Source organism: Hyperolius riggenbachi, chromosome 7 (genome assembly GCF_040937935.1).
Source record: "Hyperolius riggenbachi isolate aHypRig1 chromosome 7, aHypRig1.pri, whole genome shotgun sequence".
Classification (NCBI taxonomy): Eukaryota; Metazoa; Chordata; class Amphibia; order Anura; family Hyperoliidae; genus Hyperolius; species Hyperolius riggenbachi.
Genome location: NC_090652.1, coordinates 17,809,142 through 17,824,253, shown reverse-complemented (window position 1 = coordinate 17,824,253; position 15,112 = coordinate 17,809,142). Strand labels below are relative to the sequence as shown.

Sequence of the window (15,112 nt, the reverse complement as noted above, 5' to 3'; positions counted from 1 at the left end):
AAATGCAAAACTTGGAAGAGACTCCCTTTTCCCTAATTGGAAGGGTCAATATTATAAAAATGATATATCTTCCAAAGTTTTTATACTTTTATAGGAACTCCCCTATTTGGATTCCTGCACAATTATTTTATAATTTGAATGTTATTGTTGTTTTGCTGCTGTGGCATTGGGTCTACTCCCAGAATAGCCCGTGAAACTCTCCAACTACCCATTGATGAGGGAGGTTTGGCACTACCGGACTAGAGATACTTTCTGGCCGGCACAGCTGGTGACTGTCAGATGGTGGTTCAGTCAGAACACATACAACCCAGCAGTGGCAGCAGCACTTTTACGGTCTTATGAAAGACTTACTAATCTTCCGTTTCGGGGAGTAAGACGGGAACCAAACTCCACATATCTAATGAAAGTAACGATAAAGGTGTAGTCTTGTAGTTCCTGGAACTTGGTCTCCCTTTACTCCACCTTATGGCCAACCCAAATACCCATCATTTTACAATTCCTGATCCAATTATCTGGGCCAGGAAGGAAATTATAAATCTAAGTCACATTACAATTAATAATAAGCTTAAAACATTTAATGAACTAAGAACAGAATTTAATATACCAAATAAAATGCTATTTAGATATCTACAGCTAAGACATGCCTTTTCCTCCCAGTTCCCATCTGACAGTCTTTGTGTTGTCACTAACAGGCTGGAAGATGCATTATTACAAAACTCTCTGGATAAACCCATCTGCTACTTATTTTGAACTAACTGATTACCCGGCGTTGCCCGGGTATGTATTTGGCTGGTGTTGGCTTCAGTTTTTCTAACCCTAACACACAAATACTCAATGACCAAGTTTGTGAGCTTTGTGGTCTTTGGCATCAATAATTTGCATTGAAATTAAAAAAATGTGATTGGCTGTGGCCCCACCCCCTTTTCTGAATTTTAACCCCAGTCACCCAACTGTACTGACTAACAGTGCAAGAATGGCAGCAATTAAATATTCCCCTTCAAAATCAATACGTGAATTTTGATTGGCTTTTGTAGGCCCCACCCACTTTTCAGAATATTAATCTCAGTCACCCAGTGACCAAGTGTGCGACGTTTGAGAACCCTGCCATTAACAGTGTAAGAATGGCTGCAGTTTACATTTTCCCTGTGAAATTTGTATTTGTCTCCGCCCACTATTTAGTTATGGTAATTAAAAGTATCCTATATGTTATTACAGGTAATGTACTATGTGTGTGCCAAATTTCATCCAAATCCGTTCAGCTATCGTTGCGTGATTGAGTAACAAACATCCAAACTTTCACATTTATATTAGTGAGATTAATTATGGCTGATACCTACAAAATAGAAAAATGCAAGACAAAATGGCAGGCAGATATTCCACTATTGACAGATGAAAACTGGGAGGAGCTTGAAGAGTGTGTACAAACAGCAATGTCTGCTAAGGATCGTCTCATTCAATTTAAATTTCTCCACAGAATATACAGTACTATACAAGCCAGAGACTAGCTGTAATAGACCCTGCCAAAGACCCTATCTGTCCCAAATGCAGAAGAGAAGTGGGATCCTTTCTGATCATGTTTTGGAATTGCTATCTTGTCACTAATCTCTGGACACAGGTAGAGAAAGTTCTCACCACTCTACTAAAAAAAAACAATAACATTAAACCCCCAAATGGCACTACTTGGCATCACAGAGGAAACAATTAAAATAAACACATTAAAATTCTCTTCTCTTCTGATTGCTCTGTTTCTGTGCCAGACTTTAAAGGGACTCCGAGCAGTGCAGAAACTATGGAAAGATGCATATCAGTTTAAAGCTCTCTTTCTCCTCTTTCCAATGATATGTAAACCACCGCCCTACGCCTTTTAGTTTTCGCTATTTTCGCGATTGAAATTGCCGCGGCCGCAATTTCAATCGCGAAAATAAAGAAAACTAAAAGGCGTAGGACAACGATTTAGGTGTCGCCAGAAAGAGGAGAAAGAGAGCTTTAAAATGATATCCATCTTTCCATAGTTACATTGTATTACACAGGCCGACTTTTTCTGCTGAATGGAGCTGCTGACACTGGGGAAAGTGTCGCCCTGTGTAATACAAGTAACTATGGAAAGATGGATATCATTTTAAAGCTCTCTTTCTCCTCTTTCTGGCGACACCTAAATCGTCGCTCTATGCCTTTTAGTTTTCTTTATTTTCGCGATTGAAATCGCGGCCACGGCAATTTCAATCGCGAAAATAGCGAAAACTAAAAGGCGTATGGCGGCGGTTTATATATCATTGGAAAGAGGAGAAAGAGAGCTTTAAAATGATATGCATCTTTCCATAGTTTCTGCACTGCTCGGAGTCCCTTTAAATACTTTTAAAGTGGTCAGGTTCAGCTCCTCCAACCAAAAACAACTGGATCACTGAGATCAATAAAGCGCTACCACTCTATAAACTTACATACGCTAGCCGGGGATGTCCTGCCAAGTTTGACAAAATATGGTCTGGCTAGATGGACTGCAGAGAGCTGGTGGGTGGTTGTGATTAACAGGATGGGGTGGGGTAGTGGGGGCACCGGGGTACGAAATCTTTCCATTTGTCTTCTTCTGCCTTTCTTACCTTTTATTTCTAAGCTCTCTTTTCTTCTTTCCTTTCAGCACAACTAATAGCCCTTAATGGAAACCTCAAATTTATAGGCACATGGGTCATACTAGACTTGTATCTTAGTGTCCTTTCTTCACAGCGGGACACTGTACTATATATACATTGTTGTCCTTCAGGAGCCATTCTATAATTACAGCAATATGTGCGGTCCCTTCTCTCAGTCGACTTCATTGGTCATGGGAAGCACTATCCCCCGACGCACAGATGAAGGCAATCATAACTCTCCTTAAGGTGGCTACTAACGATCCAATTCCTAGCAAAAAATCGTTCGAGTGATCAGATAATTCTAATCAGAAGAAAAATTGTTCACTACACCATCAACAAACCAACCTTTGCTTCTAATCTATCACAACCATCAAGAAAATGCAAATTTTGGTTTGACCAAAATCCAATCGGACGACTTTTTTTTATAACTGTTCGTAATCGATTGTGCCCATCAATGCAGATTATTTACAACCAATCCAATCAGAATTTCTGATCGCTCGAATGATTTTTCAGTAGAAATTGGACCGTTAGTGGCCATCTTTAAATTGTACCACCTGCCAAATATCATGGAATATAAAGTATACTGCAATGTTTGGTGAAGTCATGATTATGTTCTGCTTTATACTTGGACCAATAGGCCGACTTTTTCTCTTTGTTGTGTTTTCTTTAATCTCGATGAATGCGTGAATTGGTGCGCATCCTTCAATATGTATATCTTTTTATGTCAGAATCACCGAGCCTCCAGCGTCATCTTCTAAGCTTCCTGTAGCTCCTAGCGGCTTTTCAATGTCCATGCACGGCTCCCAGCATGTCACGTGACCCGACGCGGGAGCTGTACAATGAGGACGCCTGAAAGCCGCTTGAGCCTCGGTGAGTATTTTATGCTGCATGGGAAAGGGGGGGGGGGGGGGAGGTTTGTGCTTTTTTTGGCCAGCTGCTCAAGCAACCGGCAAGCACATGCATCTGGTATCAGGTGATCCCCACCGACTCCGGATACTGGGGAATTTGGTGTAGAAGTGCAAACACTTGTATCTGATTGTGTAAACACTCCTGATAGGAGGGTAGTTCTGAAAAGTTTAGAAGGTAATTACTTCTCTCTTGTAGCGCTAACTGAATCAGATTTTATATCACAATGACACCGATGCTGTGTACACTTTTGCATTTAGCCTTTTCATTTCATAATAAGAATATCAAATTCTAGTTAGGGCCCTTTTCCACTGCAAAGGACGAAACGCAAACCTGAAGGACTCAAGCAATTGTGTTTCTCTAAATAATTTTCCCTAGCGATTCCAGGAATAAGAAGGGATAGCACAAGGGTTAGTCGTAATGGAATCTCACAAGAATGCAATTGCGTTTCTAACAAGCGCAAAATGCATCAATGGAAATAGTGTCCCGTGATTTCTACTTTACAATGCCTGCTATTCTGATTTACAAGTCGCATGAGTTTTACTATTCTGAGCAAATTACAGCTACTGGAAAATATTGTCAGTTCAAATACACTCCAGGGCAGTTTCTAGGCTAAATTGCACTCAGGTCGAGGGTGTCAAAATTGCACCCCTCCCCCCCACACCCCATGGACCTGCGAACGCTTACTCTTTAGGGACAGTCACACAGCCACAGGTCACAAGTAGATCTGCCTACTTAGTAATGACCAGCCGCTCATCCAGGAGGAAACAGGGAAAAGGAAAACACACAAGAGAGCCCGGAAAGCCGACTACTCCATGGGACGCGCACTGACAGCCTGCAGTACCGCTACGGCCCTGTGAGTCCCACCCTGTTTCCGACAGAGGAGAACTAATGGTACTGTGTTTTACCACATGCTGTAACCTTGATAAATTGACACTTACTGACATGTGTTGAGGTATCACACGAGATGGTAATTTACCTCACTGCTCTGTAATTTCAATATTCAGCCTTGATGAATTGACATTTTCCTAAGTGCTCGGTAAAGTCAGCTGTTTTCAGCATTGCTGAATGTGGTAATGCTTTATGAATTGATGTCTTTTCTATCTACCTCCAGCCATGTGATGAAGTAGTGGTAGAGCATACTGTGTATACCTATAATGTGTATTTTATTGTCTACAGGGGGCGCTCTCCTGGTGACGGCTCCCGTTACTCATCAAGCCAGGATGGGGACAGATGTGACCATTCCCTGCTCCTTCACAGTCAATGCCCGCCCATCAATCAGAGACAGGTGGCAATATCCTGGTACTTCCAGGGAAAGGAAATACTAAGACTTGTGAATGAAACGGTGACACCAGCAGATCCCCGCATGTCCCTCACAGGCAGCACAGGACATGGAAGCGCTGGTCTGTCTGTTATAAATATAACGATACCGGATGGGGGAATCTATAAGTGCTCCATAGTCTACACCCCAGACAAGGGGGACAGGGAGGTCAGACTGGATATACAAGGTGAGTGGCATGCAGGGCCGGTTCTCTCATGAAGCAAGGTGAAACACTTGCATCAGGTGCAGAGATTACAGGGGCAGCATGTTTGTACTGTGTTTACACTAACAGCATGCAGTCTGAGTAGGGGGAGAGGAGAGCGAGGTGAAGAGGTCATTGGGGAAAAGCAGTTTGTTGTGCAGTGTGAGGAGTCTGACAGTGAGTGAGGAGGGGGGAGGTGGGAGAGCAGCATTGGGGAAAAGCAGCTTGTTGTGCAGTGTGAGGAGTCTGACAGTGAGTGAGGAGGGGGGAGGCAGGAGAGCAGCATTGGGGAAAAGCAGCTTGTTGTGCAGTGTGAGGAGTCTGACAGTGAGTGAGGAGGGGGGAGGCAGGAGAGCAGCATTGGGGAAAAGCAGCTTGTTGTGCACTGTGAGGAGTCTGACAGTGAGTGAGAAGGGGGGAGGTGGGAGAGCAGCAGCGTTTGTCCTGACTGAGGAGGAATGGAGTGGCTGAGGGTGAGCAGTTTGTTTGTCAGTCTCACAGCCAGCCACAGCCAGTGTGCTATTGTGTAGAACTGCAGCATGTCATGTAAAAACATTAAATGAAGCAGAGTACATTGTCATAGGAATACTAGAAAAGTATATTAAATGTTTCAAGATGTTTAATCAATACATTTCTGTGCTATATGAATAGTTTAAAGAACAACTGAAGCGAGAAGAATATGGAGGCTGCCATATTTATTTCCTTTTAAACAATACAAATTGCCTGGCTGTCCTGCTGATCCTCTGCCTCTTCTTCTTTCAGCCGTAGACCCTGAACATGCATGCAGCAGATCAGGTGTTTCTGACATTATTGTCAGATCTAACAACATTATTTGCATGCTTGTTCCTGATGTTATTCAGATACTACTGCAGCCAAATAGATCAGCGGGGCTGTGAGGGGTGACAACAAAGGGGATCATGAGAACGGCAATCGAGCAGATGGTCTACTGGGGCCTGGAGGAAGACCCAGGTAAGTATAAATTGTTATCTATTCTTTATCTCAGGTGTACTTCAAGTACATTTCCTACATAAGCAAAATGTATTGAACCCTAAAAGTGTGATGGGGGGTGGTAAAGAAGTGAGACTAATGACACAGTTTGGCTGTTATGTCTCCACAGATAGTGTATGCAGTGATCCCAATTTTTCAGCATATAAAAAAGTCTGGACACAAATATTAATTAAAATTGTGCTTTATTAAATGTGTTATAAGTTATATACAGATGAGTGAGAACAAACCCCTCCCACAAACACAGCAGCCTGTCCACAGACCAGCAAACTGTATACAAAATATACAATATCAAGATACTCAAAAGCAAGGTCAGTAAACAAGCCAAAGTCATAGCCAAACAGATCAAGATAAGGTGAGGTACGGGGCAGAAAATCAGCAACAAGCCAAGCTAACTGAGCTAGATAATTTTACAAGCAGAGTGACCCATCCTTGTCAGGCAACCTCATAAAAGACATGAAATAACAGCAATTGTATTTATCAGCGTAGATTAAATACAGAGTCCAAACTGAGAAACTTCATCCAGTGGTTAAATAGGAAACTGAAGGTAAGTTAGATGAAGAGCAGTGTCACCTGCTGGCAAATAGAGGTAATGACATCAGCAAGTGAAGCAGTGTTCCTAACATCATCACACACAGAGTCTAACATGAGTGTTAGCCAGAGCTGGGACAGGGTCCTCGAGCACCCAAGGCTGAGAAACCAAAGTGTGCCCCTCCCATCCCCCCCCCCCCACTGCTGCTGTCACACACTGATTGCTAGTAGAGTAAGAGGTGCCCCAGGGCCCCCAACACCTTCATCTCTAGTTATCTGGCTTGCAGTCCCTGCCATGTATCCCCTTTTCTTATTTCTCTCTGCTTCAAACACAATAGGGGAATGATAGCTGAGTGAGTTGTGCGCCCCCTCCTACACTGCACCCTAAGACTGGAGCCTCTTTCGCCTCTGCCTTGGCCCCGCCCAGCGCCCCTTCCTACACTGCGACCCTGAGGCTGGAGCCTATCTCGCCTCGGCCCCGCCCTGCTCCCCCCCTGCTACACTGCACCCTGAGGCTGGAGCCTCTCTCGCCTCTGCCTCGGCCCTGTGCCCCCCTCCTACACTGCACCCTGAGGCTGGAGCCTCTCTCACCTCTGCCTTGGCCCGGCCCTGGTGTTAGCCATGCATTAACATACAGCTATCTCCCAATTTAGCCTAAATAGTGGGGCCCAGTCTAGCCCTCACTGCCTGTAAGGCACCACATTAAGGACCCACTGGTAAATTTTAAATATATTCCCTTAAAATTATATCATTTGTTGAATGCTGCTAAATCGGTAGTCATGTTTAAATGTGTTGGGTATGCAGCATGGTGCTTACAATTTACTCCACTATATGCTCTGTTATCTACTACAAAAGTAGTGTATGTAATCTAGTAGTAGCAGTAGGGTATTGTGTGCAATACCTGAGGGAACCATACTGGCCACGATGGACGTGGAGTCCCTGTACACGAACATTCCCCATGATGATGGTATTGCAGCCTGCCGTAAATATCTTCAGGGTCAGGGCATACCTGTAAAGCCTATTACTGGACTGATCAAATTCATTCTCACTTATAATTATTTCACTTTTGGACAGGACCTCTATTTACAGCAGATGGGCATGGCAATGGGTTCGCGATTCGCTCCACAGTATGCAAATCTATTCATGGCCAAAATCGAAGAGGAATACCTCAATGCATGTGGCATAAAACCCATGGCCTACTTCCGCCTTATTGATGATATTTTAATCATCTGGTCCGCAAGTGAGGATGATCTTCTCCAGTTCCACAGGAACTTCAATGCCTTCCATCCTACAATCAAATTGAAACTTACCCACTCTCACACAGAGATTAACTTTCTGGACACCACCATATACATCAGGGGTAACAACATACAAACCTCTGTGTATCGCAAACCTACAGCCGTCCCACATACCTAAGATATGACAGTTTTCATTCCAAGCACATTAAGAACTCTATAATTTACAGCCAAGCTATAAGGTACAACCGGATTTGTTCTGACAGGATGGACAGATACAAGCACCTGGATCACCTTAAGAACACTTTCATTAAACAAGGTTACAGTCCTCCCATGGCTGAGGCCCAAATCAGGAAAGCCAGCAACATCCCCAGGACTGAACTCCTGAAATATAAGCAAAACCAGAAAGAGGAATGTGTCCCTTTGGTTGTCACCTACAACCCACACCTGGAAATCTTAAGGAGGATTGCTAAGGAACTTCATCCCATTTTACACAAGGATCACAGACTGAGAACGATATTTCCTGAACCTCCACTCTTGTCATATCGGCAACCACACAATCTAAAACAGATGATTGTCAGGAGCTCTTTGAATAGGCCTCAACAAAACGGAACATCACCCTGCCGACAAAAAATATGTGGGACCTGCAGACACATTTACTCCACTGACAGGGTAACGATACCAGGTTCACAACAGGAGTACAGAGTACAAGGTAAATTTTCCTGTGGGTCCACCAATCTGGTATATCTGATCATGTGTGCTAAATGCCCCAATGTTCTGTACGTGGGAGAAACTGGACAAACTCTGCGCAAACGTATGAATGGACACAGGCACACTATTAATGATACCAAATCTGGACTCCCAGTTGCTACACACTTTCGGTCCAACGGACACAGCATGGATGATCTTCGTGTCACTGCCTTGAAGGGTGGCTTCAAAACGTCAAATGACCGATTAATAGCAGAAACAAAATTTATAAATTGGTTCAAAGCTGTGTAGAAGGGGTTGAATAAGGACAACAACTCTCTATATTGGTATGAGATTGATGATATTTGAACTGTCTCAGCCACTCTAGCTGAACTTGTGAACTAAGAATTTACGATACCTCTGGGTCAATCCTAATACCAGGTCTGTGAGCAATGGAGTAAACAATGATCCTTATCTTACCCCATTTAGATGGTCTGTTTGAATTAAGGCATCTTAATGACGTATTTATGCTTGAAAAAAATATCTGTTTTCCCTTTTGATGTTGCATGTATATAAGCTGTCTGTACCACCAGCTTGCAAACTAACAGGATGTAAACCTGACGAAGGCTGCAAGGCCGAAAGCTTGTTTATTCTTATTCATTTGTAGTTAGCCAATAAATGGTATCATCCTGATTTAAAACTTTTTGTATGTAATCTAATGTTATTGTTATTACTAGCTAAAGACCTGGCATTGCCCGGGTATGTATTTGGTTGTTTTTGTGTTGGGCCACTTTTTTTAACCTTGACATACAGTCCCTCAGTGACTAAGTTTAAGTTAGTGACTAAGTGACTAAGTGAGCTTTGGGGTCCTTGGCATCAATAATGTGGGAATGGGAGTAGTTTAAATGTTCCCACTGAAATCAATCAAACAAATCTGACCAACTGTGCCAAGTTAGAGACCTCTGCCATTAACAGTGCAAGAATAACTGCAGTTTTCCCATTTCAAAATTAGGTTGCTGTGCACCAAGTTTGTGAGCTTTGTGGTCCTTGGCATCAGTAATGTAAGATTGGGAGAATGGCAGTTGTTTATCAATCAAAGAAATCTGATTGACTGTTTGTGGCTCCGACCCCTTACCTGAATTTGTACCTCAGTCACCTAATGACCGAATGTAGCAGGTTTGATGCCTGTGCCATTAACGATGTAAAATATGTAAATATTTCCCTTGAAAATCAATAGTTGAGTTTTGATTGCCTGTTCTAGGCTCCACCCACTTTCCTGAAACTTAATCTCATTCACCCGGTGACCAAGTGTGCCAAGTTTGAAAACTCTGCGATTAACAGTGTAAGAATGGCTGCAGTTTATATTTTCCTATTGAAAATGAAATGTGATTGGCTGTTTTATGCTCCACTCGCTCATCAACTGTGTGAAGGATGGGTACTCTGGCTTTATTACTGTGAGAATGAAGGGTTGCACCGTCCTTCAACATCTTTAGGAAGGCCCTTAAATCGCAACTTTTTACCCTGGCCTACCCCCCGTTTTGTTACCGTCAACTTGAAAGTCAACGGCAACTGCGCCTGCGTGCCCCAAACTACGTGAAGCTTTCTTTGTGTTCCAGCCCGCAGTAGCATACTGCGCTAATAGCAGGACGTTATCACGGGCTGGAATGCGAAGAAAACTTTGCGTAGCCCGGGGCACGCAGATGCCGAAACGTAGCGACAGCGGGAGAAAGGAGGATCAAGCAGGACTGGTGCAGAACAGGACGGCTGCTGGGGGCTTGGGGAAGCCCCAGGTAAGTGAAACAGTTTGTTTAGGGTGAATTTACAGTTCCACTTTAAGTGGTAAAACCTATGCTTCCTGTGCAAGCTGTTACATGATTATTGCATGTAAATTCCTGCATATTGAGCACTGTGTGATTTGATTCGGCTTATAGGCTGTCTGTGCTCACTTGCTGAAGCATTGAAAAGAAAAAATTACTCCCAGTTATTGACTGATTTAAGATACAGTACTATAGTTTACAATGAGTATAAACATTTCTGATACAGTAATCTTCTGATATAGTAAACTTCTTTTCCCGGTCCCTGGGAGTTTACTGTATAAAGGGATTCTTCTGTAATATATTTTAGATGACGTTGTGTATGTTACAGCTTCTCCAAGGATCACCATCACAGATAAACTAGTTCTAGCAAATAAGGAGAGTGTCTTGCGGAGCTCCATCTCTGGCTTCTACCCGGTGGACATCAACATTCAATGGCTCCGGGATGGAGAGACACTGGACAATGTGATAGTGGAGAAACCCCAGAGACTCCCGGATGGGACGTACAGTGTGACCAGCTCAGTGACAGTAACTCCCACCGAGGAGGACAGAGGGCGGACCTTCTCCTGTAGAGTCCAACATGAGTCTCTCGCCCAACCTCTCCAGGAAGACTTCACGCTGGTGTACGGAGGTAATATTATTACCTAGTGTATATAAAATATTACAAAATTAACTACTTGAAGACCGCCTCACGCCAATGGGCGTGACTGCGGTGGCAGCCCCAGGACCGCCTAACGCCAATTGGCGTCAAGTCCTGGGGCTGCAGTTTCCCAGGGAATGGCCGCGAACATGCGCGATCATTCCCTGCCAGTTCACGGAACTCAGTTCCGTGATCAGCCTGCTAGCCGCCGATCGCGTCTAGCAGGCTGCTTGTAAACGAAAGGGGAATGAATTCCCCTTCGCTTACCTGCGTACAGCGCTGCCGGCGGCCGCAGCGCTGTTTGAGATCGGTGATCCCCGGCCTCTGATTGGCCGGGGATCGCCGTCCTCTCATAGGCTGATGCCTATGAGAGGCGGAGAGCAGGACGGATCGCCGTCCTGCTCAATTATACAGGCAGAGGGGAGGAGGGAAGAAGAGGGAGGGGGACAGCGGCCATGAGAGCCTCTATGAGGCTGAAGAAAAAAAACAACACACAGTGACAGCGGCGATCGGACCCCTCCGGCAGCATGTCCCCTTAGGGACAAAAATAGGAGGTGAGTCCGATCGCCATATTCCTTACCTGGGCTGTGCAGGAGGCTGAAAAGCCTGCACAGCCCAGTAGTAAAAAAAACATGCCTGCCTTTAGGGGGGTTTAACATTGCGGTCATCAAGTGGTTAAATCTGGTAAAGCTAGTTGGCTACTTTTGTTGAAATTGTACCAATATGGGGAAAAATGCCCCAAGTGGGTACTTACTTTGAGAGAGGATAGCATCTGGATCTTCCAGAGGCTTATTCATCCTCCAGTTGGCCATTCCAGGGCTGTCCTCTGCACAAAACCATTGACAAGGGCTTGTCAATGGCTCATGCATGCAATACCACAAACCTGCTCAGGCTTTGGCTTTTTCCACCAAAGCCCAAGTGGGTCTGTGTTTCTGTGCAGGCACATTGTAGCCACCCTTCAGGGGTCCCTGCTCTCGAATGACTTGGTGGAGGAGGAGGAGCTTCCACTTTCCGAGGTAAGTATCTAATTTTTCTTTCACAAAATTTTACAGGTTTGCTTTAAAGTATAACTATAATAAATAGGACATTAGCTACATAGAAAAGAGTCTCATGTTGATGTCCAGATATATAACGTTATAACATTGCATCATGCTGTCACAGTTACAATTTAGAATCCACATTTTGATATTTAAGTTGTATAAGAAGCAGTAATCAATGACCCTTTGAACTTTCCTGTAGTAAAACCTTATCTCAAGCTGTCTCTCATTGGCTTTTGGCTGTTTAAGATCTTTCGAAAACAGGACTAATGCTGCCCATACATGGTACAATTTTTTTCACAGGACTTACGGGATTGGCTTACAGTGATGACAGGGCCAGGAGCCAATGAAAACGGCTCCTGCCCGGCTCACAGTGCTCTGCCATCATAGAGACGGCAGGGCAAGCAAATTGCAGCGGGGACAGAGCGGCGTTATCGGCGGTAAATGGCAGGTACGTGCAGTCAATGCGACGTAGAGTTTACATCCAGTCAGGGGCGCAGCACCACCTGCTGGACGTATATTCATACTGTGTCGGTCCGAGAACGGTTAAAAAGAATGTGAAGGAAACACCATTTGGCCATAGTCTCATGCCAGAGGTAACACACTACCAAAGTTTGAACAACTATTTTTGGGTCTCTTGTTGTTCCCACTCTCATTTTTCTCCCGATACCCCCAAAACACAAACCTCTAAACCTGATCAAAAATAGGACCTGCAGAGATAATACAGAGGCCACCATGTCACATAAAAAAATAAAGGTGTTTCAAGGGACAAAGTCACAGTGATTTGTAGTACTATGCTTGTTTGTACATTTAACTCTATGAGACAAAGGATGATGTAAATTCATATTAAATTGCAGCTTTCCCATCCATTCACATCTCCTCCTTGCCATTTAAACGGAACGTGGAACAGGGTTTGGTTTGCAGCGTCTCTGGCTTTTACCCAGAACCCATTACTGTGAGGTGGTTTCTGAACGGCACCCTGGTAAAGAACACCAAGTCCCGGAGGATCAACAGCTCAGCTGTGGAGTGTGTGTACCAGTTCCTCCCGACCAATGAGAACTGGGGACTGGAGATCACCTGTGAGGTGGAGCATGAAACCTTCAGCAGCCCGAGGGTGGAGAGACTGCTGGTAACTGGCCCAGGTGAGCGACACATCCATCAGCATACTTTAAAAAGGTGCTGTAGTGACATAAATGACATACAGTGGAATGTGGTAAATTACGTATTCAGGATGCCCACTTTTATGTTAATATTCCTGGTTTCATATTAATATTCCTACATCTATATATTGCTGTATATTGGTATGTAGCCCCGCCCTGCCAGTGATAATGTACTATGCCTTCCTATCACATTAACTCCTAACACTAACATTCTCTCTCCTAACACTAACCTCTCCCTACATCTAACACTAACCCATTCCTACTCCTAACACTAACCTACCCCCACATATGCCTAACACTAACCTACCCCCACATATGCCTAACACTAACCTACCACCTACCTACACCAAAGACTACCCACTCCTACCTATGCCTTACACTAACCATCCCCCTGCCTACATCTAACACTAACCCTCACCCTCCCTATGCCTAACACTAACCCCTTCCTACTCCTAACTCTAACTTACCCCCACATATGCCTAACACTAACCTACCACCTACCTACACCAAAGACTATCCCCTCCTCCCTATGCCTAACACTAACCCTTCCCTACATCTAACACTAACCCCTTCCTACTCCTAACACTAACCTACCCCCACATATGCCTAACACTAACCCTTCCCTACATCTAACACTAACCCCTTCCTACTCCTAACACTAACCTACCCCCACATATGCCTAACACTAACCCTTCCCTACATCTAACACTAACCCCTTCCTACTCCTAACACTAACCTATTCCCACGTATGCCTAACACTAACCTACCACCTACCGACACCAAAGACTACCTCTCCTCCCTATGCCTAACACTAACCCCTTCCTACTCCTAACGCTAACCTACTCCCACATATGCCTAACACTAACCTACCATCTACCTACACCACAGACTACCCCCTCCTCCCTGTGCCTAACACTAACCCTTCCCTACATCTAACACTAACCCCTTCCTACTCCTAACACTAACCTACCCCCACATATGCCTAACACTAACCTACCACCTACCTACACCAAAGACTACCCCCTCCTCCCTATGCCTAACACTAACCCTCCCCCTGCCTACATCTAACACTAACCTACCCCTACCAATGCCTAACAGTAACCTACCCTTCTACCTACACCTAACATTAACCCATCCCTACTCCTAACACTAACCTACCCCCATGCCTAACACTAACCTACCCCAAATAGGTACTTCTAACACTAACCTACTCTTACCTACACCTAACATTAGCACCTGTCCCCCTATGCCTAACAATAACCTACCCCTACCTATGCCTAACACTAACCTGGCCCCTAACTTCAACTAACACTAGCCCCCTCCCCCCATGCCTAACACTAACCTAGCCCTACCTACACCAAACACTAACCTACTTACGCCTAACACTAGCCCCCTCCTCCCTATACCTAACACTAAACTCCCCTAACCTACGTCTATCTCTAAAATCTTCAACTCACTTCTAAAATTAAACTCCCCCTTACCTATGCCTAACACTAACCTACACCTAACACTTACCTATCCTATACCTACACCTAACGCTAACCTAACTTTTACCTAGGTCTAACAGTAGCCTATCCCTACCTACGCCTAATGGTGGCCACTAATGATCTAATCTTTTTCATCCATTTCTATGTAATATAAGGGAACTGCCTAAATTATCCATTCAATATACTCAATTAACCCTTTTACTTCATAGATTTGGTAAAATTGGATGAAAAAGATTGGATCATTAGTGGCCACATTTACACTAGCCACCCCCTACCTACGATAAAAGGACACCCGAAGTGAAAATAAACTAATGAAATAAACAATTGTATCTATTCACCATCTCCTAAAAATAAACCACAGTTTTATTTTATATTTAAATCTGTTTTTTAAGTTTTTACTGTTTTATTGTTTTTGCTCAATGACACATTCTTTGAAGTATGCCAGTGCTAAAATCTATGA

The 15,112-nt window shown here is 44.1% G+C and overlaps 1 pseudogene; it reads left to right on the top strand.

Annotated features, from left to right (window-relative positions):
* Nucleotides 1–15,112, top strand: part of LOC137525930 (uncharacterized) — a 64,170-nt pseudogene that overhangs the window by 20,617 nt on the left and 28,441 nt on the right.